Source organism: Teleopsis dalmanni, chromosome 1 (genome assembly GCF_002237135.1).
Source record: "Teleopsis dalmanni isolate 2A chromosome 1, ASM223713v2, whole genome shotgun sequence".
Taxonomy (NCBI): domain Eukaryota; kingdom Metazoa; phylum Arthropoda; class Insecta; order Diptera; family Diopsidae; genus Teleopsis; species Teleopsis dalmanni.
In genome coordinates this window covers 176,110,672-176,123,456 of record NC_051846.1, presented here as the reverse complement: position 1 = coordinate 176,123,456, position 12,785 = coordinate 176,110,672, and the positions used below count along the sequence as shown (strand labels likewise).

The window sequence follows — 12,785 nt, the reverse complement described above, 5'->3', positions numbered from 1 at the left end:
AATAATAATTATTATATGCCTTTTATTTTTTTCGCGCAGCAATAACTCTTAAAATTTGCTTCTTATTTTAAAACGCACAAATAACTGGTATACTTGCGTTATATAATATAAAAAGCAAGAGTATCGCGCAAATTCTGCGCGATATTTTTAAAATGAAAATATAAAATGCAATTTTCATACAAGGTAGTTTTTGCAATTCCATAGAAAATGTTTGAAAAGGTTGGTGCAGGTAAAGATTTAGTTCAGTTTTTTTTGTTTTTGTATTTTGCATACATATTTGTTCTCCTACAAAATACAAATATAAATACAAAATTTGAATCCAAAATACAAAAACAAAAAACTGAACTAAATCTTTACCTGCACCAACATTTTAAAACATTTTCTATGGAATTACAAAAACAACTACCTTGTATGAAAATTGTATTTTATATTTTCATTTTAAAAATATCGCGCAGAATTTGCGCGATACTCTTGATTTTTATATTATATAACGCAAGTATACCAGTTATTTGTGAGTTTTAAAATAAGAAGCAAATTTTAAGAGTAATTTCTGCGCGAAAAAATAAAAGACATATAATAATAATTATTTTTGAAGAATATAATAAAAATCAAATTTAATTATTATTTTTTGAGTTTTATGATAACAGTTATTTTTTTAATGCAAATGATAACAGTTATAAGATGATTTTTATTTTTTTTATGATAACTGTTACGGTCCCTGGTTCTTACATATATGCAAAAACGCACTTTACCACAGAAAACAGTGTATGGATAATTAGTATCGGTTTAATAATTTATAATACCTCTTAATGTCGGTGGAAAAATAACATCAAAAAGAAACCATATAACAAAGGAAACAATTTTAAAGGCATCAACAACAAGTGCGAAGGTAGACCGGAACCGTGCTATGACTCAATTATAAACTTAAAGGAAGAAGGAAAAAATAAAGATGAGCCGTCAAAATATATATTTTGATTCTGTAATATAATTGTCTAACGGTCCAAAAAAACTTAGACATGTATATTCACAGACATGTAACATGGAAAGAATTTTCAGTGAGAAGTTGATAAAGATGTAGCGTAAGACGAATTTATGCGAGGAGAGGTTGTAGCTGAAAGTCCAGCAAAAACCCAAACTACAAGCGATAAAGCTAAAACGACTGAACTCAGGTTGCGGATGATAAAGTCGGCGTCTCTAAATCTCAATCTGGAAACAAAGGAAACAATACTTTTGGAACCCAGATAGCACGAAATACCTCAGGCTGTATACGGGGCTGTGTAAATATGAGTGAAAGAAAATTGCCCCAAAATTGGAAATATTATTAAGTTTTGAGCCTAAATATTGCCCGTTGAAACCACCAAACATACAAGAGTGTATGGTAGCTACGAATATGTATACCGAAGCATATGTGGAGAATCATGTGGACGTGGGGATATATTGCAGGACCGAGATGGAACAATATTACGCACAATTTACAGATGTAATGGTAAAGCACCAGGATCAAACCCCTTACCATAAGATGCTGACTTCTAATTGTTCAGACGGATAAAGCGAAGTCTACCATCCTAATAACTCGAACCAAATATATCAATAAGGTGAATCAGTGGATACAAGGTTATGTGGACTCATGATCTTGTGTGAAATATAATGGAGACAGGATTTGTTGGTCCGGAGATTGACTGCGCAGTATAGGAGTATAGCCCGTCCATTATGCAAATTATATAAAGGGGGTGTTGATCCCTTTCCCTACAGAATATACACGAAATTGAAAAAGAAGCTAAAATCATTGTTTTGCGTTCTAGTAATCCTACGGGTTACGACGACTAACATATTGCTTTCGCTACCCAGTTACATTGTATTTATCTCTCAGATAAATACAAGATACGTACTGCGTGCTAGCAAGCTACCTGGAAGCTAACTTTACCTGGGACTAACGCTGCGACTGGACGCGTTTTTCCTACAGTGAATCAAATGTGGAAATTAGAAAAATCAGAAATAATTGTTGAAACTTTGGAAACCATTTTATGTGTCAAATATAATTTGACAAATTCTTGTGAAGATTTTTACAATATTGCAAAAAATGACAACAATCTACTGAAACAAATTCACTCAAATAAAAAATATGTCAAAACTACTCATAGCATACATTCTTGATTAGGACGTCAATTATGAAATATCTTGCTTCGATCAAATTTAAAATGTGTGAGTAAAAATATGAATAGTGTCCGAGAAATGCATTAATAAATAAACATAAAATTTAATTATAAAAAATTAAACTCAAAGAAAAAATTAAATTGGGTTCTTTATCAGGAGTAATGAAAAGTACCACGACAGTCGACGTTTTAAGGAATTAAATTTGTTGTGAATGTACATTTTTCATATTTGTTTTGAGATAACACATATTATGATATAAGTATATTACTTTAATTTTTATTTACGGCGTGCCCTCCGTTTTTTTATAAATATTAAATACTTATATTTGTGACCAAAAATTATTATTATAATAATTTGTTACCGGGCTAATTTATAAACAACGTAAAGGCATGCCAATAGGCTCACCGTTATCACCCATTATAGCAGATATCGTGATGGAAGAATTATTGGAAAAGTGTGTGGATGACCAGGAATATAAACCAAGATTATTAACGAAGTATGTAGATGATATCTACGCGATAATACGCAGAAATAAAATAACTCAAATACTTCAAATTTTGAATTCTTTTCACACAAATTTAAAATTCACCATAGAGGAAGAAAAGAATAACAGGCTTCCTTATTTAGATGTTGAATTAATTAGACATAATAACCAAATTCACTTTCAATGGTATAAAAAGTCTTCAGCGTCAGGAAGATTAATTAACTATAATTCCAATCATCCTAAACACGTGATTTTAAATACAGCATCCAATTTTATTAGAAGAGTTCTAGTACTGAGTGACAAAATTTTCCATAATGAACAAAAGAACATAGTGCGTGATATTTTAATAAAGAATGACTTCCCCGTAAGGATTATTAATATGATGCTTAATAAGACCTTTAAAAAGCTCCAACCTAACAATAATAATGACAAAAAAATATATAAATCCATTGATTATGTTCCGAAATTGTCAAACCAAATAATGAATTCTAGTATATATGACAAGGAACGTTATAAAATTACTCATAAGGCAACAAACACAATAGCTAAATTATATAGCAATACGAAAACTAAAATTAATAATAAAGACAAATCTAATGTAGTGTACCAGCTGAATTGTAAAGGTGACGGGTACAATGTATGTAACAAAATATATATAGGTACGACTAAAAATAAGCTTAGGACAAGGATGGCTGGACATAAACATAGTTTAAAAAATAAAAGTGGTGCTGAAGCCAATACAGCATTGGCTGTGCATTGTATGGAGCATAAACATGAACCTGATTTTGATAAGGCAAAAATTTTATATGAAGAAAGGAACCATAATAAGAGGTACTTTCTAGAAATGCTCTCAATACTTCAAGTGCCCAATAATATAAGACTTAATTATAAAACTGATACGGACAACTGTGCTCAGGCTTATAGGAATATTATAAACAAATGACACAGGATGTTTGTAAAGCTTTTTTTGTTTTTTTTTATAAATTTTTTTTATAATTTTAATTTTTCTTTTGTATTTTTATTGTTGTTTTTTCTCTTGTTGTCATCATTATTATTGTATTTATTGTATGATTTTTCTTTATAATCCGCTATAAAAATGTGAACATCCTATATTTTGTGTAGTTTTCCCTGAAGATGACTATCGAAGATAGTCGAAATATCGGAAATAAAGTATAAACGATTTTTAATATAAATAATAAATTAGTGTCTTTTTATTTATATTAAAATTTGACCAATTAGCCCGGTAACAAATTATTATTATATTACTTTAATAAATATATTCTATACACTATGACGATATATTTATTTAAGCTAAATGGAATCTGCATTAAGTTTATAAAAAACAGTTAAATTTATAAATTGTTAAGTTTGTCAGAGAAGGTCTTCTCGGTAAGTCGTTTTTGAAGAAAGGATTGCCTCTCAGTTTGGAAATAATTGTTTTGTTGTTTATTTTATGTTTCATTTCTGTACATTTTTATAGCTTTCATTTTTTATTTGAATTTTTAAAAAGGTTTTGTAATACACAAATCAAAGAAAATTAATCCATTTTAGTCCATAATAATTAATAGATACTAGAAAATAAACACAAAAGTTTATATGCTAACAACAGGTATAGAAATTGTTATAGAAGCCAATTTTTTTAAACAAGTTTGTAGAACTCTATTAGATCAAGTTTCTTTGATTTTAAATATTTTTAAATAATATGTAAACATTATTAAACCGATATAGTACACTTTGTAAAAATATAATATATATTTAATAAAATATGCACTTAGCTTTTGATGATTTGCTAGCGTTTTTATTTTCTTGAAGATAATGTTGTTTCATTAAATAAAGTTGAGTTTAGTTATTGTTTTAATAAACGAAAAGCTTAGCTTTTGATGATTTGTTTGCGTTTTCATTTTCTTGAAGATAATGTTGTTTTATTAAATTGAGTTAAGTTTAATTATTGTTTCAATAAACGAATATATCAATTGGAAGTTATCTCTTACTTGACAATAGTTGTCGACATCATTTAGATGGAAATTCGCAGGAAAAGTTATGAAAAATTCTATAAACAAAAAATAATGCAATATTTTAAATTTAAGTATTTATTAAAAAGAAAAAAATTAAAAATATCATATTTCACTTACAGCTTTTTAGTCGTAAATTCATTATTTATTTTTTAACTATGCATCAATAACGATAACAATATACAGCATCTTGGATTATGTTATCCGGCAAATAGCAAAAATGAATAAAATACGTACAAGCCGCAGTATAAGTTCCATCAATTTGTGACGCATCATTTTAAAGGGCACAATCGCAATCATCATCAGCAAAAGTTGGGTCATTATTAAGACTTGGTTATTTATCGATGATTTACGTGCCAATATTATAAATTTTCATTAGGATTATTGTGTTATAAGACATCTCAATTAAATCATATTACTTCCTAGACTTCCATTTAATGACTTTGACGTAACTAATACACCGCTGGTATTAAAAATCAGCATACATTTTAGAGGAAAGTTTTATACGAATTTGGTATACTTATTTTTAGTTCATAGGACCAAATATATGATCACTTCTCTCTATATACATCTAAAAAAAAAATAATAATTAATAAATTTTTTTATTTTAAATTTGGGTTGTATTTATTTAAATAACTTAAAAAAACATAATACAAATACACTGGACAGTATTGGGGCTTATTGCAGATTGTATATTATTATATATTAAATCTTCATTGCTTATCCGGTGATGGTCCATTGATTACTTTAAATAAGAACAAATTATATACTAAAAATAGCGCAAAACCGATTTTATAACGTATTTTGTTTAGTACGTGATTGTACAAGTGCCTTCAACAACGATATTTTTACTTATAAGAAAAAAATGAGTATATTTAAATTTACTTACATTTCTATCTTCAGTGCCGAAATGGTGAATATCCCTGAATGTGGGATCAAAAAAAAAAATTGAAAATTTAGCTTAATTGAAACCCCAAAATCTTTGCCTGAAGCGAGACCATTTTGTTTTTTTTCTCTTTATCTGTCATTATTCCTTAAATGTGAGTGCCAAATGTGTATTTCACTATGGGTGATAATAAAAATGCTTTCCTTGTGGAGCACCAATCCTCAATATTTTTTAAATTCTAATAGAAGTACAAACATTCTGTTAAATATATCAATTAACATAAAAATGGTAATTTAAATTTAAATCTGAACAGTTTCAAATACTTTTTCTTAGTATTATTTCTGTTATTAAAGCTTCCTCTGAATCTGAATAAAAGGATATAAAATAAGGTTTTTATTTAGATTGACACAAGTCTTTGATAACACAAATTAAATTTAAAGACTCTAACTTACCTTTTAAATACACTTTCATTATTCCTTTTGTCCGTTTCTGAGCTTCAAGTTGTTCAGATTTTCAAGACGCTAAAATATTGCTTGTTGACTAACTTAATTCTTATTTCTATGGCGCAACAAACAAACAGCGTCTTGTCCTAACCCACAAAAAAAGAAAGTCCCGTTACAGCAACTGTTAAAATGATTCTGCTCTTCATGTCGTCTTTAGTTCAGTTCATTTTATTTTATTCTTCATCACATTCCAAATTGCATAAAAACAATTTTTAAGCCACTACAAAGTTTGTGAACTGACTTATTTCTATGACACAATAATTATAATAAAGCGTCTTGCCATTCGCCACAGAAAGTTCCGTTAAAGCGGCTGTCAAAATGATTTGGCTTTTCATGAGGTCTTCTTCACTTTAAGTTATTATATTTTATTATTCATTGCATTCTAAAATTGCATAAAAACAATTATTGTGGAATTATTTTAATGAATTTCAACAAACACAAGAGCAAAAGTTCTAATACATTTTTATCGCTTCTTTTTAACCAATATCTCAATTTCGCAACATACCGCCAAATCTTTCAGAACTTTCTTACAAGCACTCACTTCAAATACGCAACGACAAATGTGTTCTATGTCAAATTACTACTATTTTGGGTTGCCATCATGTGTGCCATATTGACAATAAAAAGTGTATTATTTATTATTGAACATTGCACAATAAGTGTGTGTAGTAAATACGAATTATGATTGTATATGATATAATTATTATATATAGTAATAAATTAATTGAAAAAATAAAGATGTCATCAACAACAAATTATGCGTAAAAATTAAGTAATATTTCACAAACCTTTAGTTTACCTTTAGTCACCTTTGAAATAGTAGATCCTTTAAAAATATTCGATGTATTATTTAATTCTTCGCAACAACACACAACCACGAAAACAAATCAAGCAACTGGGTATTCACGATAAAATTGTTAACATTTCATTTCATGTGTTTATATTATATGTCATATTTATTCTTATTTATTTACTGCTGTAAATATATTCTTATTCGAAAAAATTAACACTTAGAAAAGATTTTAATACAATATACACACTGAAAATTACAAAAATATTTTTTATACTTTTATATAACAAAAAGTGACAAACAATGGAATTTCTTTTCTGTGAAGTTTCTTTCAAATACATTTTAGGGAAATTTTTTTAGTAAAAGAAGCAAAACCATGCATATAGGCCGTATGCGAGTTGATCTAATTTGCATAATTTATATTTTTTATTTGGTTAAAAATATTCAAATTTATTTATTTATATATTAAACATCTTATAAAATTTTCGCAATGGTAATAACTACCATAATTTACGTAATTTTTATATTATTTGCCTATAAAAAATTTTGGTAAATACCAACTTTTGCTGCCATACCGACATAATTTACTATTTTCCTCAATTTCTTCAAACTAGCACACGGCCTTCAATGTGTTTTCAAAATTATGCAAACGTCAAAAATTACCAAAACAATATTAGAAAGACAATGGGCCTATTTACACTATCATGAATGTGAGATGAACTTGACGACAACATAAACTGACAGTGCAGTTTACACTATCATGAACTGTCATGAAGTGTGAAATTTGTTTTATTTTGTGTAAAAGTATAAACTGCTTGTGTGCTATAGTGCACATTACAAAAATTCAAAGTATTCACAAACACCAAAATATAACATTGTACATGTAAGCATGTCAAGTTGAAAAAAAACAGTAAATTTCATTACTTGAAATTCATAAACTAACATCACAGTCTCTTACCTCTCTCATCTATCCGAAACCGCTTTTCAAGTTCATGTTCATGTTACGTTCATAATAGTGTAAATTGGGCCAATGAAAAGAAATCCACTCAGTTAGTCGATAGAAAAATAGCCAGAGTTGCCATTTAATATTTTCATAAGATGTTTAATAAATAAAGAAGTGGATTCAATTAAATCAAAATATAGAAAATTTTTTTTTTTTTTTTTTTTTTTTATTTTAATATAATACTGCAACTAGTTTATTACAATGAAACTAACAAGCAATTTTAGTTTATCAAATATAAAATTGAATTTAAAGTAAAGATGCTTAAGCTAATTACCAACTAGATCGTTGGGTAGAGTTCTTTTTAATCTTCTATCTGATTGCATAGGATAAGAGAGACACATAGCCTCTGCATTTACGTGATGCCTAAGTCTGTAGGCATGAGAATTTGCAAACTTAGTGATGACGTCCGCTACATATTCAATGTCGAGGTCCCGATGCAGATCAGAGTTACGTATATACCAAGGCGCTTTAACAATACACCTCAATACCTTATTTTGAAAACGTTGAATAACCATACGGTTAGTTTTATTTGTGCAGCCCCAAATCTGTATGCCATAACTCCAAACGGGTCTAAGGATCTGTTTATATAATAAAAGTTTATTTTCTAGTGAGAGTTGAGATTTCTTTCCCATAAGCCAATACAGTTTCTTCCATTTAATATCAAGCTCTTCTCTTTTTATTTTGACATGTTCTTTCCAACGCAATTTCACATCTAGTGTCATGCCAAGATATTTAGCAGTATTTTTGCATGGGATTACACAACCATTCAAATAAACAGGCTTATTTTGAATTTTCCGATTTGTGAAGTTAATGTGAACAGATTTAGTACTATTAAGTTTTATTCGCCATTTCTTACACCATTTACTGACTTCAGAAATCGTAGCCTGAAGTGTGTTAGTTGAATCATCAACGTCTGAGCCAATACTCAGAAGAGCTGTGTCATCTGCAAAGGTAGCAGTACAAACATCCAGCGCAGAAGGGAGATCGGCTATGAATATTAAATAGAGAGTTGGGCCAAGAATACTACCTTGCGGCACCCCAGCTTTGATTGTTTTCAGCTCAGATGTAATGTCATTTTGTTTGATTCGGAAGAATCTGTCAGTCAAATAGGATTCCAAGAGATCGCAATATTGTTTAGGGAGCGTGCTTCGCAGCTTTAACATAAGACCATTGTGCCATACTTTGTCAAATGCTTTGGCTACATCAAGAAAAACAGCAGAGCAAACTTTATTTCCTTCCAAGGCTTGTTCAATTACATTGGTAATTCGGTGAATTTGATCGATTGTAGAATGTTTATTTCTAAATCCGAATTGATGGTCTGGGATCAATTTTCTGTCCTCAATAAGTTTGTTAAGACGTTTAACAATAATTTTTTCGAGCAGTTTTGATAATACTGGTAGAAGCGAAATTGCTCTATACGATGAGACCTCAGGCGCTGGCTTCCCGGGTTTGAGAATCATTATAACATCGGCTACTTTCCAAAGACTCGGAATGTACTTTAATAGAATGCACGAATTGAATAAATTAGTAAGCCTTAGAACTATGTTATTAGGAACCTTTTTTAACACCTCGGCGGTGATGAGGTCAAAACCTGGCGATTTTTTATTTTTCAGCTTTTGAATTTCCTGTTCTAGCTCTATTGGAGTAACAGGACGGATCTGAACCTCAGGTTCTAAAATCAAACGATTGTCTGTTTCGTCATAAGTTTCGTCATCTTGACCGCAGTTAGGCGTAAATGATTCCTCAAGATATTCAGCAAAAACGTTTGCCTTGTCTAAGTCACTTCGGGCCCATTTACTGTTGTTAGCTCGTACAGCTGGGATGTGGCTGATGGGTCTTTTTAATTTATTTGTACATTTCCAAAGAGAGTAATCTGACGTTTTTTTATCTGAAAGCTGAGAAAGGTAATTATTAAACGAGCTATTTTTGAAAAGCTTAATTCTCCGTCGTAGCTTTTGTGTTATACGGTTTAGTGCCGCTTTATCTGTTGGAGATCGTGATTGCTGCCATTTACGACGCAGAAAACGTTTCGTCCGAAGAGTTGATACGATTTCATTAGGAAAGTTGATAGCGTGATTATGTCGTTGAATGGATGGGGTGCAACTCCATGCTGCACGTTGTATTGTGCAGCATGTCATTTTATTGTCATTTTCAAATATAGAAAATGACAATAAAAAATAATTTTGTTAAAACTTTTGGTTTTATTTATATTACAAAAATTAATAATCGTTATTTGGAAACTTTTACCCGAAAAATTTCTCCTTGTACTTGTCATTATTTAAAGAGCATTTGCAATAAATTGTGTAAATATTACTTATATTACTTATATTTTTTAAAATTTCTATTACTTATATATAATATTATAAACATTTATTTGATAAAATCTTATTATAGTGGCTTTTTTAATTAAGTGGATTTTTTCATATTGTTTACAATATTGTTTTGTTAATTTATGACGTTTGCATAACTTTGAAAATACATTAGGGGTTTTCAATCTCTCTTGCAAACTCATTGCAAGGTGCACGAAATACATAGATTGTAAGAGCATGCAATTAACAACAACAAAATGTTCCACAAAGTTTCGTGCAGTTACTTGCAATCTTCCTATATTAAAACCTATATATAATTGCTTGCAACAAAACAAAAATGGCAGAAAACAACTGTTTTGACATTTGTTGCTTTTCATTTTTAAATTTGAGTTTGATAGCGAAAGGTAAGTATGTACGTTAAAAGATTGTACAAATTTTGGTTATTTAAAATTTTCTAATTATTTTTAGATAAAAATGGAAGACGGAGCACCAACGACTAAAAAGAAAACGTTGCAGCCGCACAAGAAGTGGACGGAACGGGAAGTGCTCCAAATAATAGAATTTCTACAGGAGGAATGTTAATACCTTTAGTGAGAATATGAAAAGCACTATTTTCAATTAAAATATCTATACATTTTTGTGTTTGCGGCACTGTTATACTTTTATTTTTCTTTCCTCAATGTAAAACGGCTGCAAAAACAGCGGATTCATTTTGATGATGCAATTCTACAACAGAGGTGTCCTCGCACTCTTACAGTTTTTGTATAGCGCTCTTGCATTTTGTGCTTTTACTAAGAGAGAGTGAATGCCTCTATTGAAATATATATTGGTTATCAGAATACAACTCGCACACTTTTTGAACTTTGGTGCTAAATGTGTGCAATACAAAAAATCCCAAGGAAAATCCCACTTAGTTTTGCTTGAAATTAGAAAAACTCGTACACGCCCATATTAAATAATATTATCAAAAAACTTCATTTAGTGCTAAATTATTATATGTTATAATTATATTTTTAAAATCTTTCTCTCAAAGATAAAATATTTTATGGCTTTAAAGCTATTTAAAAATTTACAAAATGGTATATGTAAAAGAAGTTTAAATAAAATATAATCAATATATAATATATTTGAATTAATAATAATACAGAATTTAATATTTTGTTATATTGTAAAAATCCGTGAACCTTATACTACGTTTAGATTACGAACTTTGCTGGCTGGAATCGATTTTGAGCGCAAAACCAGCAACCAAAGTCGATTTTGTCATATAAAAATAGACACAACAAAACTCGAACTTTGACCGAAAGTTGGCTTCATTTAATACCTTTTCCTGAATACAGTGCTGAATTGAATGCGTTATCGATAAGTTTTTAGTATAAAAATGGCGAAATGACATTTCGTTTTGTTTACACTTTTGTTTGTTTACATTTGTATTGACAACAATAAGTTGAATGCCAGCGGTGTTCAGTAGAAAGAAACTTTCTATACCTATATAAAGAAAGTTGCATATAAAAAAGGAAATATAACAATAATTATATTTATAGAAACTTTTGTTATTAAAATAATTTTCTTTAATTACTACAGTGTTTAATCTCGAATTCAGATTACCATAATAAAAAAATTTGAATGAAATTGATTTTTAATGAAAGTTTATAAATATATAAATATATAAATGATATTTTAAACTTTTATATAAGTTTTTAACAAAATTATTAATTGTTATTTGCTAGGTTTGTTCCATTTTCTTCATTATATGCAATGTTTCTTAGACTAAGAAGTTGTAAAATGTTCTGTATTTATTTGCCGCTATTAATTGCAATATTTTGGCAATTATTTTACGGTGCCTTATTCGTATGTAATTTAATCATTATTGAGAATTTTATTTTGTTGTGCAGATTCACTGCAGAGCAATGTAATAATATTTTGATCTATAATTTTCATCATAATAATGTAAACAAAACAAATGTGAACAAAAGATAACAAAAACAGCAACTGTCAAAATGAAAACCCGAAACGATAATGTAAACGCTGAATCAACTTTAGCAAAGTTCGTTCACTAAAGTTCGTAATGTAAACATAGTATTAATATTTGTGCTTTTTACTTACCTTTGGAGTAGTTTGTACAAAATAACACAGAAGTAACACCGAAATGTGTTTAAAATAATAAAAACCAATTATCGCCGGAAGAAGTACTAGCTTTGTTTGTTTTCTTTTCAGTCATGCTTGCAGTCATGTCATGCAAAAACTGCTAAAACTGCATTATTTTATTTTTATTTAGTATACCCAATAAATGAATTTGAATTGATAAAATAAATTTAACATTATAACCGCATTTTTATTTTTGTCGAAAACAACTATGAACGTATGTTTTTATTTCTGCGGCCCTCCATTCTGCATAGTGATTTGTATTGGCCCGCGATTCCATCTGGTCTGGACTGATATAAAGTGAATAAATGATAGGTGAAACACAAAGCGTTAAGAGCTTACCACCCTTTCTAACGAAGCATTTTCTAGTTGTCGGTAGCAAGGAAAATTTGCTAAATGGAAACGAAAAAGTTATAGGGGTTGAGATTTAGTTCGTAGGTGTACTGTCTCGTGAGTTTGACATATGCAAGAGCTAAATAAGACATAAAGTATCTTATAG

General features: G+C 29.2%; 1 long non-coding RNA gene across 3 annotated transcripts; it reads right to left on the bottom strand.

Annotated features, from left to right (window-relative positions):
• Positions 1–4,455: 4,455 nt before the first annotated feature.
• Positions 4,456–6,585, bottom strand: LOC119670886. 3 transcript variants are annotated; one of them, XR_005251742.1, is made up of 5 exons: positions 6,545–6,585; positions 5,989–6,421; positions 5,540–5,774; positions 4,771–5,221; positions 4,456–4,688 (listed from the first exon to the last, which is right to left on the bottom strand). It is a non-coding gene; the product is annotated as an uncharacterized LOC119670886 (long non-coding RNA). The 3 variants fall into 3 exon arrangements; XR_005251741.1 differs by lacking the exon at positions 6,545–6,585 and having other exon boundaries at positions 5,989–6,531; XR_005251746.1 differs by lacking the exons at positions 5,540–5,774; positions 6,545–6,585 and having other exon boundaries at positions 5,989–6,531.
• Between the last annotated feature and the right edge of the window lie 6,200 nt (positions 6,586–12,785).